Source organism: Canis lupus, chromosome 3, assembly GCF_048164855.1.
Source record: "Canis lupus baileyi chromosome 3, mCanLup2.hap1, whole genome shotgun sequence".
In the NCBI taxonomy this organism is placed as follows: domain Eukaryota; kingdom Metazoa; phylum Chordata; class Mammalia; order Carnivora; family Canidae; genus Canis; species Canis lupus.
The window spans coordinates 18723002-18736808 of record NC_132840.1 but is presented as its reverse complement, the minus strand read 5'-3'; the positions used below and the strand labels follow the sequence as shown (position 1 = coordinate 18736808).

The 13807-nt window shown below is 52.1% G+C and overlaps 1 protein-coding gene and 2 long non-coding RNA genes across 8 annotated transcripts in view; 1 reads left to right on the top strand and 2 right to left on the bottom strand.

Moving 5' to 3' along the window:
• Positions 1 to 8591, bottom strand: part of PLCG2 (phospholipase C gamma 2) — a 173983-nt gene extending 165392 nt beyond the window's left edge. For 2 of the 5 annotated variants that reach the window (XM_072819419.1, XM_072819424.1), the window contains exons 1-3: positions 8573 to 8589; positions 5147 to 5230; positions 4322 to 4495 (exon numbers count right to left, since the gene is read on the bottom strand). The gene's annotated coding sequence lies outside the window, so the exon portion shown is untranslated. Of the gene's footprint in view, positions 1 to 4321; positions 4496 to 4942; positions 5049 to 5146; positions 5231 to 8572 lie in introns of those variants that run through there. The other 3 variants (XM_072819422.1, XM_072819421.1, XM_072819420.1) reach the window with 3 other exon arrangements.
• Positions 8592 to 8713: 122 nt separating this feature from the next.
• Positions 8714 to 11040, top strand: LOC140629947 (uncharacterized). Its single transcript, XR_012027728.1, has 2 exons — positions 8714 to 8947; positions 10276 to 11040. It is a non-coding gene; the product is annotated as an uncharacterized lncRNA (long non-coding RNA).
• LOC140629948 (uncharacterized) lies at positions 10505 to 13568 on the bottom strand. 2 transcript variants are annotated; one of them, XR_012027729.1, is made up of 3 exons: positions 13084 to 13568; positions 12518 to 12656; positions 10505 to 11286 (listed from the first exon to the last, which is right to left on the bottom strand). It is a non-coding gene; the product is annotated as an uncharacterized lncRNA (long non-coding RNA). The 2 variants fall into 2 exon arrangements; XR_012027730.1 differs by having other exon boundaries at positions 12518 to 12598.
• Positions 13569 to 13807: the final 239 nt, after the last annotated feature.

Sequence of the window (13807 nt, the reverse complement as noted above, 5' to 3'; positions counted from 1 at the left end):
TTCCCTCTCCTCCTCCCCCTGCTCATGCTCTCTCTCTCTCTTTCAAATAAATAAAAATAAAATAAAATCTTTAAAATAAAAAACAGGGCAGCCCTGGTGGCTCAGAGGTTTAGTGCCGCCTTTGGCCCAGGGTGTAATCTTGGAGTCCCAGGATCGGGTCCCACATTGGGCTCCCTGCATGGGGCCTGCTTCTCCCTCTGCCTGTGTCTCTGCCTCTCTCTCTCTCTGTGTGTCTCTCATGAATAAATAAATAAAATCTTTAAAAATAAATAAATAGATAATTAAATAAATAAAATAAAAACGCACTGCCTTCCTTTTTTATATAATCATTATTTTTTTTAATTTATTTATTTATTCTTGAGAGACACAGAGAGAGGCAGAGACACAGGCAGAGGAAGAAACAGGCTCCATGCAGGGAGCCTGATGTGGGACTTGATCCCAGGTCTCCAGGATCATGTCCTGGGCTGAAGGCAGCGCTAAACCACTGAGCCATCAGAGCTGCCCAATAATCATTATTTTTTAAGATTTTATTTATTTATTGGGGAGAGGAGAGCACACATATGCACATAAGTACATGCACAGGTAGGGGGAGGGGCAGAGAGAGAGGCAGAAGCAGACTCCCCGCTGAGCAGGGAGCCCAACGCCGTGCTCCATCCCAGGACCTTGGGATCACAACTGAAGCGGAAGCAGATGCCTAACTGACCGAGCCACCCAGGTGCCCCTATAATCATTATGTTTAAAAATAAAAAGCTAACGGTAACTATTTTTTTAATGACTACAATGTACCAGGCATTTCCTACATGTTATTATACTTAATCTTCACGGCATATTTTATTTAATGCCCCAGAACAGATACTAATGCCACTTTGGGGATGCCTACAAATATTGAAGACAGACCTGGTTTTGGCAATGCTAGGGAGAAGTGCCAGGAGTAGCAGTCTCTGTTAGTGAGCTCTGCCCAGAGGGTCATGCAAAAAGTCCTTCACTAAAGCCGACTTTAGTGAAATTGAGAGCTGATTCCTTATCGGTTCTGGATGTGGATAAACTGTGAAGAGAAGTGCACTGCTCTGTGAATTTCCAAATCACCCACCACCTGGTATGAGATGAAAAGGAACGGAGAAGAGAAAATAGGAAAGGAATGAAGATGGGAAAAGAAGATAATGGGGAGGCAAAGGTGGGGTGGGGGGCATCCTGGAGGCTTCTCTGTCCCCTCCTGTCCCAGGTGGAGGTGGCAAAGCTAGAAGTGGGTCCCTAGGACCTGGGGTCCCTGGGTCAACCCTCAGGCATGGTTTCTAAGGACCGAAGTCCTCAGCCTGCCAGGTCTTGCCTTGACCTTCCTTCTGGAATCACCCTGAGCCGGCAGAAGCAGCTCCTCCCAGGTGGGGATGGGCTGGGGACCTGGACCAGGCAAGCTGGCCAGGTGGCACCCACATACCAGCCGGGCCTGCACCAGAGGTGGGACTGTCCTGGCCCCGCCAGCGAGCCCTGGCTGCGGGCCCAGGGACAGAGGCAATCTCATCTCCACAGCCACCCCCCACTAACCGGAACCCTCCCACTGACTCTCCTCAAGATGAAAGTGCCAAACCACAGCTCCTTTCATCCCAGTCCAGAGCCCTCTTCCCCGTCCCTGTAAGTCCCTGTAATCATGCTGTGGGCGGTCCTCAGCGACCCTCCCGGCTCTCCTCACACGGCCCTAAACTGGACCTGGTCTTGGAGATGGCATGATCAAGGTCAAAGGAAAGAAGAGAGGGCTCCTCTTCGCCCATGCCCATGCCAGCGTGTTGGTCAGTGTCCACGGTTTCCCCTCTGGTCCCGGTTCAGGCTCTCCCAGTTAGTCTGGGGCCTTACTTCCCGATTTTTGTTTTCAAGAGGTGAAGCCATGGACAGGGAAAGAGAGTCCCAGAGACCTGAAAAAGGGGGAAAGAAGGGCAGCCCGGGTGGCTCAGCGGTCTAGCGCTGCCTTCAACCCAGGGTGTGATCCTGGAGACCGGGGATCGAGTCCCACATGGGGCTCCCTGCATGGAGCCTGCTTCTCCCTCTGCCTGTGTCTCTGCCTCCCTCTCTCTGTGTTTCTCATGAATAAATAAATAAAATCTTTAAAAAAGGGAGGGGGGGAAGGGGAGGCACCGGGTCCAGCTCCAAAGGGATGCTCCATGGAGGGGCCAAGCTGGTGTGGGGCCGGGGAAGTGGTGAGATTGCTCTTCTCATCCTACATTATAGCTGAGACACCGAAGCGCGGAGGGTGAGTGACACGCCCAACGTCACACCACTGGGAGACGGCAGGACCAGAATTTGAACCCACAATGTCTAGCTTCTGATTTCATATCTCCCTGTACGCAGAAGGGCCAGAGGGGCTTCCCCAATGCCTGTGTCCTATTTAAAACCTCAAGACTTTGGGCAGTTCCTCAAAAAAAATCAAACATAATTACCATATGATCTAGAAATTCCACTTCTAGGTATACACCCCAAAGAACTGAAAGCAGGGACTCATACAGATATTTGCACACCCTTGCGTGTAGCGGCATGAATCACAACAGCCAGGATGTCCCCTGATGGATAAGTGAATAAGCAAAATGTGGTCTAAACGTATAAATGGAATATTATTCAAACAGAAAAAGAATGGAAATTCTGACCCATGCTCCAACACGGATGAACCTTGAGGACGCTATGCTAATTGAAATAAACCAGTCACAAAAAGACAAATCCTGTGTGATTCCGCATGTAAGAGTCACATAGAGCGGTCAGATCCATAGCGAAGAAAGGTGAGTGGGGGCTGCGGGGGCTGGGCCAGGGGTGGGCATTTGTGTTTAAGGAGGACAGAGTCACAGTCCTGCAGGCGGATGGTGGCGATGGTTGCACAACAGCGTGAGTACCCTTAATGCCACCGAGCTGTACACGTACTCGTTAAAGATGGTTCATTTTGTGTTATGCACAGTTTACCACCATAAAACAAACGACGGCCCAGGGCTTGGGCATAACCCTGGGGTGGGCACAGCCAGAGGCGACTGACGCTGCTGTCAGGGGCGGGAGTGGGGGGTGGTCGATGGAGGAAACGTGATGTTCCTTGTCAACTGAGTTTGAGGGCTGAACCTGCTCCGGGTGGGAAGCCGGGCACTGCTGGGACGGGAGGAGGTGGGCAGCAGCCCGGGGTAGCCGTGACCAGGCTCCCTCGGCAGGGGCTGCGGGGAGGGGGGCACACCCCGGGTGGCTCGGACCCGCTGCAGCTCTGCCCAGGGGCGGGCAAGACGCTCTGTACCGGGCTCTCTGCTTAGCACGACACATGTAGCATGGCCTTTATTTATTGCAACCTTTCGAAGTGTTATGGTTTGTGCCCATTGCATGGATGGGGAAACTGAGACCCAGGAGGCAAAGCAACCTGGCCAAGCACACCAGCTACCAGGTGGCAGAGCCAGGCCTGGAACCCACATTTCTCAACGCCCAACTTCTTCCCAGGCCACAGCTCCTCTGCTCACTTGGAGGACTCATCTTTGAGGTGCCCAGGGCTAGGCTGGGGCTTCTACCCAGAGCCGGGGGCCTCACCTCCCTGGGCGTCCTGAGGAGTCTGGCTGTGCAGGCAGGAGTCCTGAACTTGGGCCATGTCCTCCATGGAAGTTACTGGAAGCAGGTTCAGGCCAGGTGGAGCCCGAATGGGGGGTGGGCAGCCCCGGGGGCAGTGTTTTCAGTCAGGAACCCACTCACCCTGCACCCCTTCCGCTCTCTGGGACTCAGGGGAGGGCCCGGGGGCGGGGGGTTTGGGGATGGAAGTCCAGGTGGAGACATGCCCTCAGCCCAGCCGGGCCAGCGCTTCCAGGAGAGACTCAGAGGCCTCCTGAGCCACTGCTGGGATGGCTGCCACCAGGGCCGCCACAGCTGCCTCCGCCCCAGGGAAAAGAGGAAGTGGTCAGAAGCAGCAAGAGAGAACGTTCAAAGAGGACGTGTCCCAACTCACACCATCCCCTCCCCTCACGGGGAAAAGGGGCCGTAGAGCTGGCCCTGTACTTCTGGGAACCTCCCACCCAGGGAAGTCGGGGAAGATAGAACCTGCCTTAACCCCACGGTGACCTCCTGCAGACGCTCCAGAAAGTTCTGAGGGCCTCTGGGGGACAGTGGGAACCCCCAATCTAGTGGCCAGCACTCAGCAGGCTCAAAGCTCATGAGAAACGGAGGAGCCGGGCATCGTGGTGAAGAACGTGCCTCTGGAGTTGTGGGTTCAAATCCTGCCTCTGCTGCTTCTTAGCTCTGTGGTCAAGGCCAGGTCGCCGACCTTCTTTGGGCCCCAGTGTCCTCATCTGGAACGTGGTGCAGATAACAAAGTCCTTACCTCTCAAGACTGCGCGGTGAGAACTCGGCGAGGCGTGAGATGTCAAGTGCTAAATGCAATGCCTGCTGTGTAGACGAGATTGATAGATGACAGCTACTGTGATGTCAGGGGAGTCTCTGAGGCCGCGGGGGGAGGCTGGGTGCAGGGCACGTCTAGAGAAAACCAGTCATGCAGCTGCCACAAATGGAGAGAGAAGCAGAAAAGTCTTAAGCACAAAAATGGTTGATCCCCATCTGTCCAGAGGTCTACCCTGAACCCTCTTCACGGCAGAGTCTGAAATCCTCAGACGCCTCGGGGGAGGCATGAAGGGTCCCACGGGGACAGTCTCGGGAGCTGAGCCAGAGCTCGGCCACCTTGCCCTCCAGGAGGATGTAGTTTTATCAGTCTGCTGCTACCACTGTCTTGAGGTGGCTCTGAAGAGTACCCGGGGCCACCCCAGCCTTACAGCACAATAGCTTTCTGCAGATCTTGCCTTGTGTCCTCAAGAAGCAGTCAGCAGGGCTGGGACCCGAGCGAGGTGCGCCAGGGGCCTAGGGGAGCCTGAGGGTGACTGCCTCCTTAAATCATGTGCCTCCTGAATCTTTCCTGTTAGGGTGCCCCTGGGCCCCTCACTCGCCTCACCCTTTCCAAACCTTGGCAACCAATTTCTGGTTCCAGCTCCTCCCTCTTTCAAACGGTACAACCACCTCCACGTTCAGACTACCCACCAAGAACCAAAGAGGACACATCTTTGAGAAGATTCTAGAAATGAAAGAAAGGAGGAGGGCAGCCCCGGTGGCGCAGCGGTTTAGTGCCGCCTGCAGCCCGGGGCGTGATCCTGGAGACCTGGGATCGAGTCCCGCGTTGGGCTCCCTGCATGGGGCCTGCTTCTCCCTCTGCCTGTGTCTCTGCCTCTCTCTTTCTGTGTCTCTATGAATAAATAAAATAAGAAATCTTTAAAAAAGAAAGGAAGGAAGGAAGGAAGAAACGGGAGCAATGTGTTGGGCAGGAGACGCCCTTATTTCTCAGAGCCCCTCATCTCACAGGATAACTCATTGCTTTAAGACTGAGACCATCCTCTGCTTCCAGTTCAGTAACCTCTTTTCCAAAATCCCCCACCCCAAAGGAAGCCTTGGAAATGTAAATAGAAGCTCTTAGAGACTTGGTGCCAGAAGTTTGCACCCATTTTGCATGACAAAAGACCAAGGGACAGTAATATTTTAGCAATTCACACAAGAGGAAACGCAACTGGCCAATTTAAAAAGAAGAGAGTCGATCTCACTATTCTTCAGAGGAATGATAATGAAATGCTCTTTTTACATTTGAATCAAATAATTTGCTCTCCTACTTTATAAACTGCCTGCTACGTTTGTTCAAACCTGTAGCTCTCTGGGTGTATGTATGCTTATAGCCCATTTTCCCCCAAAAAACGGGATCTTCTTTTTTTAATCTAACAATCTATTATGGACATCTTTCTAGGTCAGCAAATCCAGCAAACCTTATTGTCCTTGGTTTTGTCCAGTGTGGACGGAGCCCAGTTGAATTAAACATTGGCTCTACCAGTGGGTTGTTTACAGTTCTGTGTCTTTGTTTCTCTTATTAGCAATGCATTTTTCCATCTGTATCTTTGAACACTTGGGGAAGAATATTCACAGAAAAAAAAAAACGATTTTCCATTTTTCCATTTTAAATGCTGGATCGCATAATCAAAACATGTATGTATGTTTTGAAATTTGACAGAAATGTCAAATACTTTCCTGTTTGGATAACAATATCCATCTATTACTTTTTTCTTTTTTAATTAAAAAGGTCACTTTGAGATTTGTTGAAGATTACAGAGATGGTAAAAAGCAGCTCAGATGGGCTCAGGGAAGAGGCCCTTTGGCTGAGTTAGCTCTCGGTCCCCCAAATAAAGCCCCAAATCAGTTGCGCATGAACATGTAAATCAAGCCCATGCTTTGACTTCTGTTTCCTGCTGGGGAGCCCCATGTAAAAGCAACAGGCAGGAAGGCAGCTGGGCTGAGCTTCAGTGAGCACCCAGAGCCTGGAAGTCAACCCCACCTTACCCTCCTACCCTGGGCCCTCTCCTGCCATATCCAACCCTCAGAGCTTGGAGAGGTCACCTGCAGGAGGGACAGAGCCAGGCTGGGTCACTGGGAAGGGCTCAGGTTCCACCTCAGCTCTAATAGTGTCTCACCACATGACTTTAGACAAGTTGCTAAGACTCTCTGGTCCTCAGTGTTCCTAATCTATAAAATGGGTCCACTAAAACCTGCCTGGCTCACTAGATTGTGATGAGGAGCAGATGTGGGAAAGGATGTGAAAGTAACTGGTTTTCCTTCCTTCTGTTTTGGGTTTCCCAACAGGTCTACAGCTGGGGAGTAGGGGAGCCCAGTCTGGGGTTTTCTGACCACAAGTGCTTTCCCAGAAACAGTCTTCTTCGAAGTTATTGGTTTTTTGTTTGGTTTGGTTTGGTATCTGAACAGGTTATACATGGACATGATACAAAATTTAAAAGCTAAAAAATAAAAAAAAAATTAAAACCTCTAAAAGGGGGACACCTTTAGATGTTAGGTTAAGCATCTGCCTTTGGCTCAGGGTGTGATCCCAGGATCCCGGATCAAGTCCCACATCGGGCTCCTTGGAGGAAGCCTGCTTCTCCCTCTGCCTGTGTCTCTGCCTCTCTCTTTCTCTCTCCCTCCCCGTGTCTCTCATGAATAAATAAAATCTTTAAAAAAAAAAAAAAAAAAAGCTCTAAAAGGGTAAGTGTGAGAAGCAAGTCTCTTTTCCACTCCTCATCCCTTCCCCAGGTCCTTGTCCCAGAGGCAGCCTTTGTCTCCTCTTTCTTGGGTCTTCTGTCTGGGTGTTTTGTGTATTTCCACCTCTGCATCTTGCTTTGAAAAAAAGAATCTTGCCAATGTTTATAGAAGCTTTCCCCCTCATCAGTGCTATGGAGCTTCCTTGTTTTTTTTGTTTTTTTTTTTCGTGCCTACTTTTTAGTTACAAGAGGAGGAACACGAACAACCATATTTTAAAACTTGGATTCACCAATTATTAATATATCCTTTCCTCCGTTTCTCTTTTTTTCTAAACTGTCCAAGAGCTCAGAGTTAGTTCAGCAGGTGTCTACTAAGGAGGACACTCTTCCACATAACCACAATTCAGTGATCACACTCAGGAGAGTCAACAGTGATACCATGCTATTAGCCAATATATAACCACAATCAAACCTCCCCATGATGAAGTTTTAGGTGAGGTCCGGGGCCAACAACCAACGAAGAATTCTTGAGACGTCTTTGGTGCAAAATGGTGGTTTTATTAAAGCCTGGGGACAGGACCCGTGGGCAGGAAGAGCGGCTGCCCTGGGCCTGTGAGGGGTGGCTGATTATATACCCAACGGCTAGGGGAAGCAAGCAAAAAGGGAGATTTCAAAGGGATTTCCATATGCTAAGGAGGACTTACAAGATACTGGAGGCCTTGCTATCGTCTATTTATTTATTTATTTATTTATTTATTTATTTATTTATTTATTTATTTATTTATTTATAAGATTTTATTCATTTGTTCATGAGAGACAGAGAAGCAGGCCCTATGCAGGGAGCCTGATGTGGGACTCGATCCCGAGTCTCCAGGATCACACCCTGGGCTGAAGGCGGCGCTAAACCGCTGGGCCACCGGGGCTGCCCCCATTTATCTATTTGAGAGAGAATGAACGCTAGGGGGAGGGGCAGAGGGCCAGGAAGCCGCAGACTCCGCAGAGCCAGGACTCTGCTTGGGGCTGGATCCCGGGACCCCAGGACCACGGGATCACGGCCTGTGCCCCCAATCCCAGGACTTGGAGGTCATGACCTGAGAGGAAGGCAGATCCTGAACCCCCGGAGCCCCATCCTTACTCTTGGTTACAAAAACATCCGTGCGCTCTGTACGCTCGGATTCGAAGGGAAGAGGGATTTGTTAAAGCAACGGTGTTTGATGGGTGTTCGATGGATGTTATCAGGCCTGCCAAGCAAGAATGATCAATTTGCCCATTTCACAGATAAGGAAACAGAGGTTCAGGGAGGCTACGCAGCTGGTTTACTCGTCTGAATGAGGAACAGGCAACTCAGGCCTGCTTGCCATCACAAAAGCGCGCTATAGGTCTTATTCTCCGCCCCTCTGCGTGTTGGTAGCTGGGAGAGACAAAAACAAGTCCCACGTATTCGCTCTTAATCTAACAATTGTTAGCGCCGCCCCCCCCCCCCCCCCCCCCGCCGCCGTCGCGTTAGGCATCACCTCGGCTCCCGCCTAGGGCGCTCAGATCCCTCGAAAACTACCTTTCCCAAAATGCACAGCTCTCACGGACTCTTCGGCCTCCATGGACTACACCTCCCAGAACGCAGTGCGCCCACCGCCCGCCGACGCACTTCCGCTTCCGGGGCGGGCGTTTCCTGGGAGTGGCGGTCGTCTGCGGGCCGCGAGGCCGCGTCCCCGTGCCCGCGCTCCTGGGGGCCCCGGCGCCCTCTGGCCTCAGGGCTCGGGCCGCGTCGGTCAGGCCCCGGGGCGACTCCGGTTCTTAGGAGGGAACGTGAAGAAGCGTCCTCTTAAAAGGTGATCACGGACGAAGGACACAGCGGCGACCGCCCCAGGCTGCAGGACGGGAGGCCGCAGGTGATTCCGAGGACGTTTTATCTCACCTATTTTTTTTAGAGGATTTTATTTTAAAGATTTTATTTATCTATTCACGAGACACACAGAGAGAGGCAGAGGCACAGGCAGAGGGAGAAGCAGGCTCCACTCCACGCGGGGAGCCCGACGCGGGACCCGATCCCGGGTCTCCAGGAGGCGCTACACCGCCGGGCACCCGGGCTGCCCCCTAGAAGGACATTTTGGAAGGTGGGGGAGGCCTCTGAGGGGCTGGCCAGCCTAAACATCACGGCCCCGAGAGGCGGTCCTGATCCTGGTTACCCCCTACAGGGCACCCCACTGTTCCCTCCAGAATGCCGTCCATACGGGGCGCCCGGGGGCTCAGGTCATGATCCCAGAGTCCTGGGATCGAGCCCCACGTCCCTGCTCAGCAGGAGCCTGCTTCTCCCTCTCCCTCTACCCCCGCTTATGCTCTCTTCCTATCTCTCTCTCACTCAAATATGTATTCATGAGAGACAGAGAGAGAGAGAGACACGGGCAGAGAAGCAGGCCCCATGCAGGGAGCCTGATGTGGGACTCGATCCCAGGATCATGCCCTGAGCTGAAGGCAGACACCCAACCGCTGAGCCACCCAGGCGTCCCTAAATAAATGAAATCTTAGAAAAAAAAGAACACTGTCCATAGGTAGACGTGCAGTGTTGGTGTGTACTGGCGTCTGACCTCCGTCTCTGCACTGGGGACTCCCTCCCCCACCCCCACCCCTACCCCCACCCCGGAGCAGTGATTAGGCACGTTGTACATCATTGCACTAAGTGCCCCTAAGTCCCTTTGTTGCCAGAATCATTTCTCAGGGACCGTGCATTGGGAGTTCCTGCTCTGGCCGGACCGGGACTCTGCCATTTATCTAGACTCTCCTTGATCTTGAACTTGCTCTTTGCCCAGGGCTCTGCTGGAACTAGAGTGACCAAGAGGGACTAAGATAGGCTCCTGGGCACAGGACTGAGGATGGTGTTCCCTCTTGGGGCTGGGCAGGCACAGAGTCAACCCCGAGAATGACCTTAAACACTGGGCCCTGCCTTGAGCATCGATCGCCTGGCACCCGTCGGGGGCTCAATAAATATATGCTGAGTGAATGAATGGACCTTAGAGAATGAATGACTGGGACCTCACGGCTGTTTGCCAGGACACTAGGCCACTTGGAGTAATAAGTTCTCCCTAGGTCATCTTTTGGCTGAGAAGGGCAACACTGACTTAAACTGTGCCTCCCCCGCCCACAGTACATTTTATGTTATATGTCTTTACAATTCAGAAAATTGTTTAATGGAACAACAGAAAACAATCCCCCCTTGCAGGTAATCAGCCATGTGGTGCAGTGAGAAGTGCACCTGCTTTGGAACCCGAGTACCTGGGTTTACACTGAAGTGACTCTGCTTCCAGGCTGTGTGGGCTTGGGCAAGTCAGAGGACCTCTCTGAACCACCATTTCCTCACCTGTTGCGTGCAGCTAAAGTAACAGCAAAGCCCCAGCACTAAACGTGGCACATCGAGGTACTTTATACAAGTTTGTTTCCTCTTCTTTTTTTTTTTTTAAGACTTATTTATTTGAGAGAGAGCACTAGTGAGAGGCGGGAGAGGGAGAAGCAGACTATCTGCTGAGCAGGGAGCCGAGCATGGGGCTCGATCTCAGGACCCCAGGACCATGACCTGAGCAGAAGGCAGATGCTTAGCCAGCTGAGGCACCCAGGTGCCCCCAAGTTTGTTGCCTCTTGTTTGTTCCAATCACAGCTCAAACAGAGAACCTCCCTCTGACTCCTTGAGAGCGGGTCATTGGCCTAGTGTGGGCTGGAGCAAAGCCAAGCTGAGGGGCCTGGTCCATGGGAGAAGGGAGCTATCTTGGAGGAACCTCTCTTGCTTTATGAAGCAAAAAGGGTACATGGATCAGGACTCTCAGGGTGCCGGGGTTGCTCAATCAGTTAAGTGTCTGCCTTCAGCTCAGGTCGTGATCTCTGCATCCTGGGATTGAGTCTCAAATCAGGCTCCCTGCTCAGCAGAGTCTGCTTCTACTTCTCCCTCTGCCCCTCTGCCCACTTGTCCTCTCTCTCAAATAAATAAATAAAATCTTTAAAAAAGGAAAGAATTTACCACACTTGCTTAAGCAAAATGAGGAATTTATTGTCTTAGCATTCAGGATCTAGCTTCAGGTCAGGCTGGATCCAGGGACTCAATAGCCTTTCATCAGGGTTTTCTCACTCATCGACCCAGTGACTGGGCAATAGAGTACAGTGACTGTTCTTTCCTTGACTCACAAGTCTCTTAGGCAGGGCTGGGCTGGTGGCTGATCGACAGTCCCACTGAACCAGCTCCCTAAGGGAGAAGGGTTGATGTCACCAGAAGAATGGAAGAAAGTAAGATGCGTAGTAAACCTTACTACCTGCCATACACTGTTCTAAGCATTCCTCCCTGTTAATTCACCAAATCCTTATCCTAACCTTACAAAGTAGGTATCGTTTTCATTACTCCCATTTTACAGATGAAGAAGCTGAGGCACAGGTGAGAGTGTGTGAGGGGCAGAGCCGGTATTCGGCCCCAGACAGTCTGGCTCCGGGTCCAGCCCTTTACCACTTCCTCATGTCGCCTCTCCTTACCAGACAGTGACAAGAGATGATCACGACAGGGACAGCCCCAGAGGGGGCCCAGCACTCCCCTGGAGTAGTACGGAGAGCAGCTGGCCCAGCCTCACGGTGAGGCCTGGCTTCAGTGCATCTGGAAAATGCTGGCAGCTCTCAGAGGACTTACTACAAGTGGAGGACATTCCCAGGCTCCACCCCAGGGGCAAAAGTCCCGGCTTGAAGGGTTTACCACCGTCACAAGCTGGCTGTGTGGCCTGGGGCCAGTCACTGCACCTCTCTGAGCCTGTTTCTTCTTGCCAATGAGCACGTTGGACCTGACTCCCCACCACTGAGAGCTCTCTCTGGGGAAAAGCTGGGGATGAGCTGCTCCAACTTGCAGTGGGCCACAAACTGCTGTGTCCCCAGGTGCTGGGAGAAGGTGTCCCCTCCCCCCAGAGGGACTTGCCCAACTGTGAACCCAGCGTCCTCTCCCAGGGCTCACTTCACTCATGGTTGCTGGGCTGCCCCTGGCAGCCCCCATCCCGGGCCGGGCCAGGCCAGGGCAGTGCCTTCCTGCTGCACCTCCTCCATCTGGTGGCTTAGCCTCCAGCAGGTATCACACTCTCAGGGCAGTGGCTCTCAATGGAGGTGGTTTTGTAGGGGTTCTGGATTTAGCAAACAAAAATACAATCTTTGGGACATAATTATCCTAAAAAGTTACAAGTTGCTTATCTGAAATTCAAATGTAACTGGGAAGCCTGCATCTTGTCTGGCAACCATACCCCCAGGGAACAGCTGTCATGTCTGGAAACTTTTCTGGTTGTCAAAACTGGGGAGTCCATTGGTATCTAGTGGGTTGAGGCCAGGGATGCTGCTCAAAACCGTACTGTGCCCAGGATGGCTCTGCCACGAGGAATCATCCACCCAGATGTCAGCAGAGCCAAGGATAAGAAATTCTAGGTTCTCCCCAAAGCTAACACACGTACCTAACTGCGATCTCAGGGACTTGTCCAGGCAGCAGTGGTCCTCCCCCTGACAGATTAAGTGGCTTGTTCAAGGTCATGCAGCTGGCAAGGAGTGAAATAGAGTCGTCCACCTGTCCGTGCCTTCTCCTCATAGACTCATCTGTTCTAGGCATGGAAGCCAGGAAATAGTGGGGGAGGGAGGCAGGTGGAGCCTTACAGGGTCCCCAGTCCCCCAGGGGACGGCACTGGGCCTGGGCCTTCTGGGCTCCTTGTGGGAGGCCAAGCGGGTCCTGGAGAGTCCCAGGTGCTGCCACCAGGGGGCAGCAGAGGCTTGGAAATGAGTCTGCACACCCTGGAAGCCTGCTATTTTCTCAGCCTGGCAGGTCCACCTCCGGAGATCCTGATCCAGTGGATCGGCCAGGCTCACCAGGCTTTTTTTTTTTTTTTTTTTTTTTTTAACAGCTAGCAGGTGATGCAAATGTGCAGCCAGGCTTGAGAACCACTGGTCTCAGGCCTTGGTTTGCATCCCTCTAACTTCTCAGAATCACCTTGGAGCCTTAAAAATACCAACGTGGACACAACCTAACCTTAGTCCACCGGCGGATGGTGTGTACCCAAAACGTGGTCCCTGCAGACAATGGGAGGCTGTTTGGCCACGAGGGGAATGAAACTGCTGTCCCCCAACGTGGATGAGTCACTGTGCTGAGTGAATCCAGCCAGATGCACAGGATTGACTCGCCTGGGCCCTCGAGTGGTCCAATTCACAGAGAGTGGTGCTCAGTCTGGGCTGGAGGAGGGAGGAACGGGGAGTTCATGTTTAATGGGCAGGCCTTCGGTTTGGGAAAAGGAACATTTCTGGAGGCGATAGCTGCACCACAGTGTGAATGTGTTTACTGCCACCTAACCACACACTCGGAAATGGCTAACATGGTCAATTTTCCATTATACCCATTTTACCACCATTAAAAAAAAATGTAGTGGGAGCATAAATGTCACGATTAAAGTTTAAGATCATCCCACAAAACAAAACCACAAATGTCCAAATCTCTGCTCAGAGCAATTCAAATAAGAGGACCTGGGAGTGGGGACGCCCGGGTGGCTCAGCGGTTGAGCGCCTGCCTTCGGCCCAGGGTGTGATCCTGCAGTCCTGGGATCGGGTCCCATTTCGGGCTCCCTGCATGGAGCCTGCTTCTCCCTCTGCCTGTGTCTGCCTCTCTCTCTCTGTGCCTCTCGTGAATAAATAAATAAAATCTTTAAAAAAATAATAATAAAAGACGGACCCCTTGGACGGTGGAGCCCGGCAACTGGGAG